General features: G+C 49.6%; 1 protein-coding gene across 1 annotated transcript in view; it reads left to right on the plus strand.

Annotated features, from left to right (window-relative positions):
• The window catches only part of LOC144096680 (uncharacterized), an 81,273-nt gene that overhangs the window by 63,254 nt on the left and 5,735 nt on the right, over positions 1 to 12,284 (plus strand). The gene's annotated exons all lie outside the window — the stretch shown is intronic.

A 12,284-nucleotide genomic window follows, 5' to 3' on the forward strand; every position in this document is an offset into this window, starting at 1 on the left:
TCACTGAGGTCAAGTGAAGTCATCACAACCTGTCCACTGTGGCAGGTAGCAGTTAAATCAATGATTGGCCGTGAGTGGTTTCTGGGCGAGAGCAACCTGGGTCACACAAGCCCCACTGGTGGCTGTGTTTGAAACAGCCACCTGCCAGGACAGTGGCGCACTGCTTTACCGCTCTACACTGTGCCAGGAGCGGTATGAGGACTCCTCACAATCTGTGAAGTAGAGAATGACCAATTCTGCATGTGTGGCCATGTAGGCAGCACCTAGGCGACAGAGAAGGAGTAATTGCATGACAGGGATCTCTGATGCTATTGCATTAGACTCTTAACAGTAGGTTGAGCAGTATGTGATGGTGACAGAAAAGTGTCCGTGTCTGTGAAGTGATATGCAAAGAGGAACCCAGGCCTCTGAAGGGACCGATTAACGCTATTGCGTCATTCTTAAGGTGGTGCTTAAGCGTCCCCTCCAGTTTTATTTTCTTTTTTTGCCATGTTTGTTTTTGCCTTGGAGGGGGAGAGAAGCTTTTGTGAAGGTTGCTTAGCACGTTCTGAACAGAGCTATAGCCAGTGGTAAAGAGAGGAGGATCAGAGAAATGACGAGGCTTGTTTGGCAAGCAATTGTTCATGTCAAGAACTGAGCAGGCGACTTGAAATGTCACCTGAAAGGTTACTTTTTTTGCAATGGAAATGTAAGTTGAAAGGAGGAATGCATTATCTACTCTTCATACTTCTTGCACCTTGACCTAAAGGGCATTGAAGGAGTGTCACATGCAGTTGCATTTCATACAGTAAGCGTGTGGGTACTGTTTGACCATTTGGCTATGCTGTAGGGCCCTCATTTGTGTGTGAAACACTGAAATGGACAAAGGTAATGGTGGCATTGTCATCCCTTGTGTGACATAAATTGCAAGTTTTGTTTGCTGGCTTCAGTATATCAGATAAATCAACCACTTTGGTCGGTAGTGAAGCCAGTGTAAGTAGGTCGGATCAAACACACGTCTTCTGTATTGACATCATGGATTGTGTCACTAGAATGTTGAGGCTACGGAAAACGCTGAAGGCACTCTATCTCAGGACAAAATTAATCTCTAGGCAACCCAACTACTCTGCACATGTACAATGTATGAAATTGCTTTTTTTTTTTTTTTAAGGGAAGTCTCAGTTTCAATTCTGAGATTAACCCATTGGCTTCCATGCCCTCCACGGCCGTTCCTGCCTGGTGTTCCGCGTCGAAATTTTCTTGCCACGGGAACGCATGCGGCGCTCCACAAATTTTCAATAAATGTAGCTCAATATGACTTTCGTGTATTGATTGGTATAAAACATACAGGCATGTGAAGTGCAACTTCACATTTTACACACTCCCATCGGCTCTCAGATATTTTGTCGTGTGCCTTGCAAACTAGCACAGCCTCGTTCTGCTTTAGCTTGTTCGGTAAGATTTCATGAAGAAAATGAGCCCACTCGGAGGCCTGTAAACGCATTGGCGTAGTAGTAGCAGGTTGGGTTTGTCGACCTCAGTACAGGGGAAGAACGGCCGCTTCAAAAATCTCTGTCAGATTGACTTTCCGATCAGTATAGTGAACATGCATGCCAGTTGATTTCACTGATAAGACATAGCTGTTATAAACAGCAATTTCGGTGATTTAAAAGAAAATTTTTTTGTACCCTTTCGCGTACCTTCTTTTGCGGTCCACTCCTCCCATACTACGGTTGTGGTCGAGAACTACTTTCTGTTTCAAAACCGGCTGGCTATTATGACGGCTTTTCCTTCCTGTATCGGTAACAGTAGCTTCATTGTGCCACGTTGAAAGCATAGTTACCTGCTTCTTATCTTGCCATGTAAGGGCCATGATCCCTCATGAAAAAAGTGCCTTGCATTCACCTTTTCGCAATTTGCACTTTTTGAATTCTTTCGGCATATTTTTGCGGTGCAGATGAACTGTGCCTATAGCATTCGACCCTGCTTCTTTTAGGTGACGAAAGAGCACTGGTAAAGAGTACCAGTTATCTATGTAGAGAGTGTGGCCTTCAGAGCGACGCTTATCGACAAGGTCAATGACAACTGTTTCACTGCACAATAACCCAGTTGTAGCAGGTGCTTTTTCACTTTTCCCCACGTAGATGGCAAATTTGAGGCAGTATCCGCTTGAAGATTAACACAGTTTATAGAATTTTAGTTCGAATCTTGCTAGTTTTGAGGGGTTGAATTGTACATACGACAACCGACCACGAAACTTCATGAGGCTTTCGTCCACTGCGACGTTCTCTTCTGGATGGTATGCTGTGCCTATAGACTTTAGTATGTGGTCGAGCACAGGCCTTATGTTCCACAGCTTATCTTCATTTCGAGGAAGGCTGTTATTGCAGCAATGAAGATAGCGCGATAATGCCCAAAGACGCTGCCTTGGCATAACTGAACCAAAAAATGGTGTACTTACAACACGCCTTGTTGACCAGTACGACTGTACAGTGCTCTTCTTCACTTGGCTGATCAGCACACACATAGCAGAATAGGCCTTCATTTCATCGGCAGTCGTTTCTTGCCAAGCGGGACCGGGTTGCAAACGCTGCCTTTCACAAGCAAAGGTGTCTGTGTGCAAAGCAATCATGTTCCAAATCTCCTCTCCGAGAAGAGCGTCGAACATTCCCAAAGCACTGCTACTTTCACCTACTTGTATTTGGATGCATCTCTTTATGCCTGGTTGACCAGTGAAAGGTAGTTTGACAACTGTTTTCTTTCTGTCATTCGCTTCTCAATCCCAATCTTCTAGTTTTCATGCCTTTGGAGATGGATTTTACGAGTCCAATACATCTTCTTCTGAACACATATCCTCATGCTCTTCACTGTCGGTGCCAGAATTGGAATCTCGATCATCTAGCGGAATGTCCTCATCTTCACAAACATTACTGTCATCACTGTCGAGCACCAGTTCAAGAATTTTCGTTTCAGTCAGACTACGACTTCTCCGTGACGCCATGGCATAAAAAAAAAGCCACCCTCAGATTGTAGACAACTATATCCATCTGGTGATAAATGCATAAAGCAAATTGTTAAAAAAAAATGCGTGCTGCCATCTATAAAACATCGCCAGACTCCTAACGGCCAGTGAATCGCGGTCATTGCGACTTTAGCTTCATTCCTCGCGGCTGGTGGGTCGCCGGCCACGGAAGCCAATGGGTTTACATCATCATCTATTTATGTACTATTTCTGTATGCCAGTAACAGATAACCCATTTGACAGAAAGCCAGTGCTTCGCAACAGGGTCTTTGCCCATCATTACAGAGTCCGGAATATACTGGCTGGTGTGCTGAGCACCGCCAGCTTGCCACGTGAAGGGGGAGGTGCCATTTTCAGTAACTGCCAACAGTTGTCAATGGAGGGTGCTACTCTTAGGGAGTGTGGCACAAAGGGTATAGCCTCAAGTATCAACTCTCTGTTCATTCATCTGTCTGTGTGTCATCAGCCAATGACATCGCTTTGCACAGCCGCCATCGCTGTGTGCATGAGTGTGTAATTTCTTTCATGCGAGTAATTTTTCAGGTTCATGAATCATTCAAGTGTCACATGGCAAGAATTTTCAAGGTAAAGCGGCCTTGCTAAGAACGGATATGTGATGTCACAGGGAGGATTGCGGTTTATTTACTGCAATGCATATATAGTGAGTTAATATGTCTATTAATGTTGTGTATGCTAAAAATAAAGGAATAGAACAAATCCACAGCTGTGTCTTTTGCTAGGAAGGCACAAGGCGCTCGGGCTTTAGTATACTCTCAGTCAGCAGCGCCCCTAATGTGGCAGCTGGCAGTCATGGCTCCCGGTGCTACCTCTGCGCTTTCGGTTGGCGCACTAGCGAGTATATTCTTGGCACTGTGCCATTGTACTGGCTGTTGAAAACCTGCACTTGCAGTGAACGGCCAGCAGTGGACAGTGACATTTTGGTTGAATATTCATGTTTAATTCAGGCAGTGTGAAAATTTCCACCCAGTGCTTGCGTGCGAATGTTGGCGAAAATGACTGGCCTTCCAAGGTGTGTGAGAGAGAAGGAAGAAGCCTGCAAATTTCGGAGTGCTGCGGAAATGCATTCCCACCGACGACTGCACCTTGGTTGGCAGCAGCTTAGCACACCTTTTCCTCTGGTTCCCATAGAAGCTACAGTGGAACCCCACTACAGTCAAATCTCATTACTACGAACACCACATTACTGAATTTTTCAAATTAACGAATTTTTTAAAAAATCCCCATCACATTTCTAATATTTTCAATGCAAAAATATTTCAGAACTACGAATTTCAATGTAGCACATATCTCAGAATAACATACGTAATTCATTCTCCCCTGTATAATCAAGGAACGCCAGTATTATGAATTCGGCTAAAATTAACAGCGTCGCAACCATCGGGTGAATCAGAAAACGCTGTGACGTTCCTTGTGTGTGCTACGAGGTTCCGCGGCGTAGACGGAGACCCAGATGACAGCGGCATCATCAATTACCCAGCCATGCTCGTTGAGAGTGACGACCAGAACGAAGGGGTTTAAGCCCAAACGGACCCAACCGGACCCGCCGCCGCCGCCGCCGCGGGGAAACGGGCTTTATCCTCCCCAATTGCCGTGGCGGTTCCAGGGGAGGCCTCCCGAGCACATCCCAGGACAAGGGACCACTTTCCCGGCCGGTGACCCGCGGGAACTGTCAGCAGGCCAGAGCGCGCCTTACCTTGAGGAGCGAGTGTCAGTTGATGGATGTAGAGCGGAGGCCGGTGACCCGCGGGAACTGTCAGCGGGCCAGAGCGCGCCTTACCACAGCCGACGCTATGCGCTACCTCGAAGACAACCTTCTTTCCCTCGGACTCAACACGTGAGGGGGGCGAGACCATAAGTGCGGTGGTATGTTTGTGCGCCCAAGTGAAAGCCCTAGCCCCCCTCCTTCCCCTCCGGCGTGGGCGTCCTCACCCTAGGGAATGTGGAGAAGAGGATATAAAAATCGACAAGCAGTACGGAAGAAAAACGCTCAGGACGACATCGTTCGCCAAGAGGGCCTTCAGCGCCGAAGCCCGACGGCGTGCAGCTTCTGCCAGCAACCGCTCGAGCTCAACTCCGGAGCCCCTCCATCGCCCCCATGAAGTCGTCGGCACGTAAGCTCGGACGCCCCAGCCTCTGAATCTTAATCATGTATAATTATTGAATATATCTGTTTGTTTAAACTGAGCCATACGGTGTCTCTTTGCCTCTCCGTCCCGTGTGGACCTGCGCATTATGGTTGTCATCACAACGCACTTCTGTGGGTAGGCTCCGAGGGCAGTAGTTATCATCATCACCATGTCTAGCACCAACTGCTAGCGCCACCACAAGGTTGTCGTTTAATGTTCAGTAGCCTAGCAGGCCTAGCCATCTTTTCTCTCTTTGTGTTGGGTGTCGGGGGCCGTTCGGTCGTTGTTCACGCAAGTGTTTTGTAGCAAGAGCTACACTACGCTAGTCAGAGCTGCATTTCGTGTGATCAGCGGGAGCCTGAACTGCCCATGCGCCGTTACCATGGCAACCAGCTGCGCTGCGCTCATGCATCACAGCTACTGCACCTTGTTTCCCTTCGTCAAAAACGTTTCCTTTCCTCAAACATATGCTTTCGCAGGGTTGAGGTGTTCACCGAGATGTCTAGATCTGAAAGCTGCTGCACCCTTGACGCCCTTGATTAGCCTTTTCCTTTTGTCAAAAATGTTTCCTTTCCTCAATGAAAAAATGAGTTGATTAGTAAAGTTAGGAAGAGTGATGGAAAGATAGGCGTGAACAGAAGTGACGACCTGGTTTACAACAGATATCGCAAGTGCAGGAAATCCCAGCGATGTCACTGGTTGGCCTCAGTGTGGTAAACCACACTGATATTTACGGCTCATGCATAGTAGTGAGGTGTGACGTCACACCTCACTACTGCACATGCGTCGTAAACATGGCAATCAGCTGCACTGTTCTGCCGGTGTTGCAGTTGTGCCTGGCTATGGAGCTTGAAGCCCTGAGGGTATGCACAGTGCTAGTGAAATGCTCCATGGGTGAAGAAGCTGACGGTGAGCACTTGTACTGTGCGCGACACCTTCGTTGACTACAAGGAGCTACTTCGAACGACCTCGAAATTGTTGCTTGGTATGAAGAGGCCCGTCGGTGTAAGAATGCAGCTCAAAGGGCTAAGCGTGTGTACGTAGCTCTCACTGCACATATCCTGGCCCAACTGAGCTAAGCCATTGCGAATTTTCTTTTTCGTGGTGCGTGAGCTTACTGCGAAGTTTGCGCATGATTTAACGAAGAATGCAGCTAGCGACGGCACCAAGAAGCGAAAGCAATTTTCGTTCAAGGAAAAAGTGGGCATACTGCAAGAACTCAACACAGGAAAAAAGCAAATTGACTTCTGCGTACAGCGTGGCATTGACCCATCGACGGTCACCACCATTTTGAAGGACCGAGACAAGATCCTCAAACTTCACTGGGAGTCTCGACTTGCTCCTACGAGGAAACGGCTGCAACTGGGAAACTTTCAAAATGTGGACGAAGCTGTTCTCACATGATTTTAAGATGCCAGACTGCAAAGCATTCCTGTGTCTGGCCCAATGCTGCAAGAAAGAGCACGCGAATTTGCCGTTGCACTTGAAATAACTGGGTTCGACGCAAGTGCGGGTTGGCTTTTTCATTTCCGTCAAAGAAACAGAATAACTTGCAGGTAGTCTCGGGCGAGGAAAAGGCTGCTGACAAAGAAGGCGCGGATTCCTGGCAAAATGATCGTTTCCAAGAGATAGCTGCATCTTACTCTGAAGACAATATTTTCAACGCGGACGAGACAGCATGTTTTTATCAGCTGCTGCCAGATTGAACGATGCACTTCAAAGGACAGCAGTGCAAAGGAGGGAAGCAGTCGCATCTTCGTGTGACTGTCCTGCTGTGCTGCAATGCAACAGGCACCAAAAAAAGTAAGCCGCTCATCATGGGCAAGTATGCGAAGCCTAGCTGCATCAAGAACATGATGTCAGCAGCGTACGACTACCATGCGAACAAGCGTGCGTGGATGACGAGAGAATTGTTTTCCAAGTGGCTGATCAAACTCGACACCCAAATGAGGAAAGATGACCGAAGAATACTTTTGGATTGTTGACAACTGCTCAGCTCACATTGTGAATGTTCGCTTGATGCACGCTCGCCTGGAATTTCTGCCGCTAAACAACACATCTTTGCTGCAACCGCTAAACCTAGGCATCATAAAAACTGTGAAGGCGGAGTTTTGTAAGCGTCTTGTGCAGCGGTTGCTTATCAACCTCCACCTAAAGCAGCCGACTGCAATAAGTATTCATCAGGCAGCGGAAATGCTCTTAGGAGCTTGGTGGAACTTGAAGGTGGCTACCATTAGCAACTTCTGGCAAAAGGCAGGGCTCCTCAAAGCATCTGTGCAGCTTGAAGACGACCTAGAGGTGGTTGAAAGCAACCCTGGAGACCTGTGGGCCGAGGTTGCAGAACTGCTACCTGTTGTCTCTCCGTTCGACGACTACGTGGAGAGCGACAGCGTAGCACTAACCTCGGCTGACTTGACAACCGAGGAGATCATTAACAGCATTCGCGACATCTCCACTGATGATGACAACCTGAAGAAGTCTACTGTGGCTCACCGAACACTGAAGAAGAGGAGGCCATATTGAACTCTGACAGTGTAGTGCACGTATACAAAGTCCGCACTTTCATCGCACGGTGCAATGATTTACACTATGAGATGTTGCACAAAGTTGAAGGTGTAGAGGCATTCCTAATCGGCCGTGTGTGCTGCATGTGCTAGAAGAAAAAAAAACTGATTTCTTCAAATAAAGCAGCTTTGAAGTGAGTGCAACATATTAATTTGAGAGTTTGCTTGTCTGCACACTTGTCTACTGCCAAGGTAGGTCATTTTCGTTCCTAGGTTTGACCTGGCTTATAAATGCGTTTTTCATTACAATGATTTTTGGCGGTCCCACATGAGTCGTTATATCGAGATTTGACTGTATGTGCCCCGTACGCGACGACCTGCATTTCGCGACAAATTGGTGCAGGCCCAGCAAAACCTACATAGAGGTAATGCATTAAATGTCTCGATTATATGGTGCAAAATTACACATGCCCTGCTTTACATGATGACCGCCCGTCCGGAATGAAAGAGACTGGTGGAACGCCGTATTGGCAGACTTCACGGTCACCCTAAGGCATTCTTAATTGGAATTAGGGTGGGGACGTGCAGTGATGGTTCTGCCAATGTCTCGGACTCCGTACATGCAACTCTTGGCAGTTAATGTGCGACAGATCTCACTTGGCCCACTTTTTCGCTCGTTTCGCTGACAGAGGCATAACAGTTGTAAATTGTACACTCATTTCAGTGTGAAGTTATTGTTTTTATTATAACAGGTGTGGTGAAGAAGGGCATCATCCTATATTTAGTGAGGAAAAAGAAGAAGAAGAGGTAGCCGCACTGCCATCGCTCAGACCGAGCGCCTGCGGACCTGAACAGATGAGAGACTCGGTTGCCACCGTGGTTTCGGCGCCGCCTGGGCGTTAACCTGAGCCCCCGTTACATTTGGTGGAGGTTCAGTTTAACATCCTCGTACCACCCTGGACCTGCGCAACCGCACACTACTGACCTCCGCTATGCCTGAAGCCGCCCACCACCAAGCCGTGCAGGTTGGCTCACTAGTCCTCTGTTCCGGCTCCCTCCGGCAGCGAGACCCGGCACTCATCAGCGGTACTGATGATCGTGACACTGAAGACTGGCTCACACCATACGAGCGGGTGAGCACATATAACAAGTGGGACGATACCACCAAGTTGAACAATGTCATCTTTTATTTCACCAGCATTGCCAACCTGTGGTTTCGAAACCACAAAGCAGACTTCTCCACGTGGACTGCTTTCAAGGCGAACCTCACCGAAGTGTTCGGACGTCCTGCTGTGCGCAAGCTACACGCTGAACACCGCTTGCGCGAGCGCTCTTAGCTGTCGGGTGAGACGTTCACCAGCTACATTGAAGACGTGGTCAACCTGTGCTCACGCATCAACGCCCAGATGTCCGAGGCGGACAAGATCAAGCATATTCTGAAAGGCATCGAGGATGACGCCTTTCAGATGCTGCTGTCGCAAGATCTCCGCACCATTGCCGAAGTCGTCAGTCTCTGCCAGAGCTATGACGAGCTGCGTAAGCAGAGGCTCCTCACTCGCCAGCACGCAGCAGCGCCTGTCGAGTCGCTTGCCGACCTGTCGGCTGCACCCGACCACTCGTAACTGTTGGCACACATTTTTGGCACACGCAAAGATTTTTTGCGTGAGGAAGTTGCACGTCAGCTATCGCTTCTGCCATCCCCCTCCATGCAATCTCCATTCCTGGCGCCCGACCTTTGCACTGCCATCAGCGAACAAGTGGCTGAGGCCCTTCCACCGGTCCCTCTGCCTGCACCAGCACAGCCGCCCGTACCTGTCGCTGCACCCCTGACCTACGCTGCCGCCGTCGCACGGCCGCGGCCGCCTAACTATTGCCCTACCTGCGCTCCACCTCAAGCGTCTGTGCCTTTAAGTTCCTCACGCTCCGACGCCTTTTTTGCGACTGCTTCGACAATTTGGCAATCCCTGGCATACTACCGACAATCGGCCTATTTGTTACTCTTGCAGACTGCCTGGTCATGTGGCCCGGCTTTGCCGTCGTGCGCCAATCTCCTCAGTTGCCGGTTACTGGCCTCCTCCCAGTGACTACTCACCGCCAGCCGAGCCGCTACAGAGTCTCCCGCTTTCACCTGACCGCACCACCTTCTCCACCCGGCGCTCACCTTCTCCTCGTCGCCGCTCCCTTTCTCCCATGCGTCGGCACCCAAATCTTTCGCAAGAGGAAAACTAGACGCCGCAGTTCCTGAGGCGAGAACTGCGCCACCAGCGAAATGTCCAAGGCCTCAGTTATGTCCCGCCAATCTGATCGCCGTTTCCGTAGAGGGTGTTTTTGTTCTGGCACTTGTTGACACCAATGCTGCTGTGTCTGCCATGGCCGCCTCCTTTTGGCGCTCCTTGCAAAAAGTGACGACCCCACTTTCTGGATTCTCGCTACGCACCGCAAGCGCACAGGCTATTGCGCCATTAGCGACGTGTACGGCTCGCGTCGTTATTCAGGAAATCCTCTATGTGATTGAATTCGTCATTTTACCAACCTGTTCTCATGAGGTCATCTTGGGTTGGGACTTCCTGCCGCGCCATAACGCAGTCATCGATTGTGCTCGTGCTGAACTTGAGTTCTTTGCGCTCAGCGGTTCCTCGCCGCCCGATGCCCCTTCTGCTGCTCCTGCCAAAGCCGTCGTTGCTGAAGACACTGAACTGCCTGCCTTTTCTTCTGTTCTTGTGCCCCTCACTTCTGACCTTGTTCGCGACAGCAACATACTTTTTACACCATCGTCCCTCTTTCTGTGCCATAAGTACCTGTTTATACCTTACGCCGTCCTCACTCTGTCAGCTGGCATTAGTGCGTTGTTCGTGACCAATCCGTTTACATATGCTTCCACTGTGCGTCGCGGTGAGTTCCTCAGTACCGTGCAAATCATTGACTCCATTCTCTATTGCGATGAAAATGACGATTCGCCGTCCGTTGACGTCGATACCCTCAGCCCGCCGGTTGCTACACCCGACACTTCGTCTTCAGATGTTTTCCTTCCCTCCATCGACGCCTCTCTTCCTGCACCTCAACGAACTCAGCTTCTCGCTCTGCTTCATCAATTTCATTCCTCCTTCGATTCACACCAACCCGCTTTGACCTGCACGTCAAATGTCGCCCGCCATATCGACACCGGTGACCACGCCCCTCTGTGTCAGCGCCCATATCGTGTCTCAACCAGTGAGCGCCAAGTTATTCAAGACCAAGCTGACACCATGCTTCAGAGCGGCGTGATCCAGGCCTCACACAGTCCCTGGGTTTCGCCCGTGGTCCTCGTGAAAAAGAAAGATGGTTCTATTCGTTCCTGCGTTGATTACCGCCACCTGAATAAGGTCACGCAAAAGGATGTTTACCCTCTTCCGCGCATTGATGATGCTCTGGGCAGCCTTCAAGGAGCGGAACGCTTCTCTTTTCTCGACTTACACTCTGGGTACGGGCAGGTCCCCATGGCAGCCGACGACCGCCCTAAAACCGCATTTGTGACCCCTGATGGCCTGTATGAATTTACCGTCATGCCTTTTGGCCTCTGTAATGCTCCGGCTACTTTTGAGCGCATGATGGACAGCATTCTGTGTGGCCTGAAATGGAAGTCTTGCCTGTGTTATCTCGACGACATCGTGATATTTTCGCCCGACTTTGCCACTCATCTGTCTCGGCTGAAGCACGTCTTAACATGCCTTACGGACGCCGGCCTTCAACTGAACTTCAAAAAGTGTCGATTTGCTGCTCGTGAGCTGACAATTTTAGGCCACATTGTGTCAAAAGAGGGCGTCCGCCCCGGCACCGCCAAATTTCGTGCTGTGACTGCGTTTCCAAAACCTACTTGCATTAAGGAACTGCGCAGCTTCCTAGGCCCCTGTTCCTATTTTCGACGTTTTATTCGCAACTTTGCAGCCATTGCTGCCCCTTTAAGTCAACTTCTCGGCAGCAGTGTGGATTTTTCGAGTTGGTCGCCTGCCTGCAACGATGCCTGCAACACCCTGCGCAGTCTCCTCACGGCACCACCCATCTTGCGTCACTTCGACCCGCAAGCCCCAACTGAAGTACACACGGACGCCAGTGGCATTGGCCTCGGGGCTGTGCTCGCCCAACGCAAGTGTGGATTCGAGAAATATGTGGTTGCTTACACCAGCTGCACCCTTACAAAATCAGAATCCAACTACTCCGTGACGGAAAAAGAGTGCTTGGCTATTGTCTGGGCCCTTGGAAAGTTTCGACCTTATCTCTATGGCCGTCCGTTTGACGTGGTCACCGACCACCATGCCCTAGGTTGGCTTTCTTCGCTCAAAGATCCCTCCGGTTGCCTGGCTCAATGGGCTCTCCGTCTCCAAGATTATAACATACGACTCAAGCCATGCTATGGCCCAGTTGTGTTGTCGGCTCCCTGAGTTGCCAGGATGGCTCCTTTTCTCCCCGGGGCCATTGTGGTGAAGAAGAAGGGCATCATCCTATATTTACTGAGGAAAAAGAAGAAGTTGCCACACTGCCATCGCTCAGACCGAGCGCCTGCTGACCTGAACAGACGAGAGACTCGGTCGCCGCCATGGTTTCGCTGACAGAGGCATAACAGTTGTAAATTGTACATTCATTTCAATGTGAAGT

This window comes from Amblyomma americanum, chromosome 7, assembly GCF_052857255.1.
Source record: "Amblyomma americanum isolate KBUSLIRL-KWMA chromosome 7, ASM5285725v1, whole genome shotgun sequence".
Classification (NCBI taxonomy): domain Eukaryota; kingdom Metazoa; phylum Arthropoda; class Arachnida; order Ixodida; family Ixodidae; genus Amblyomma; species Amblyomma americanum.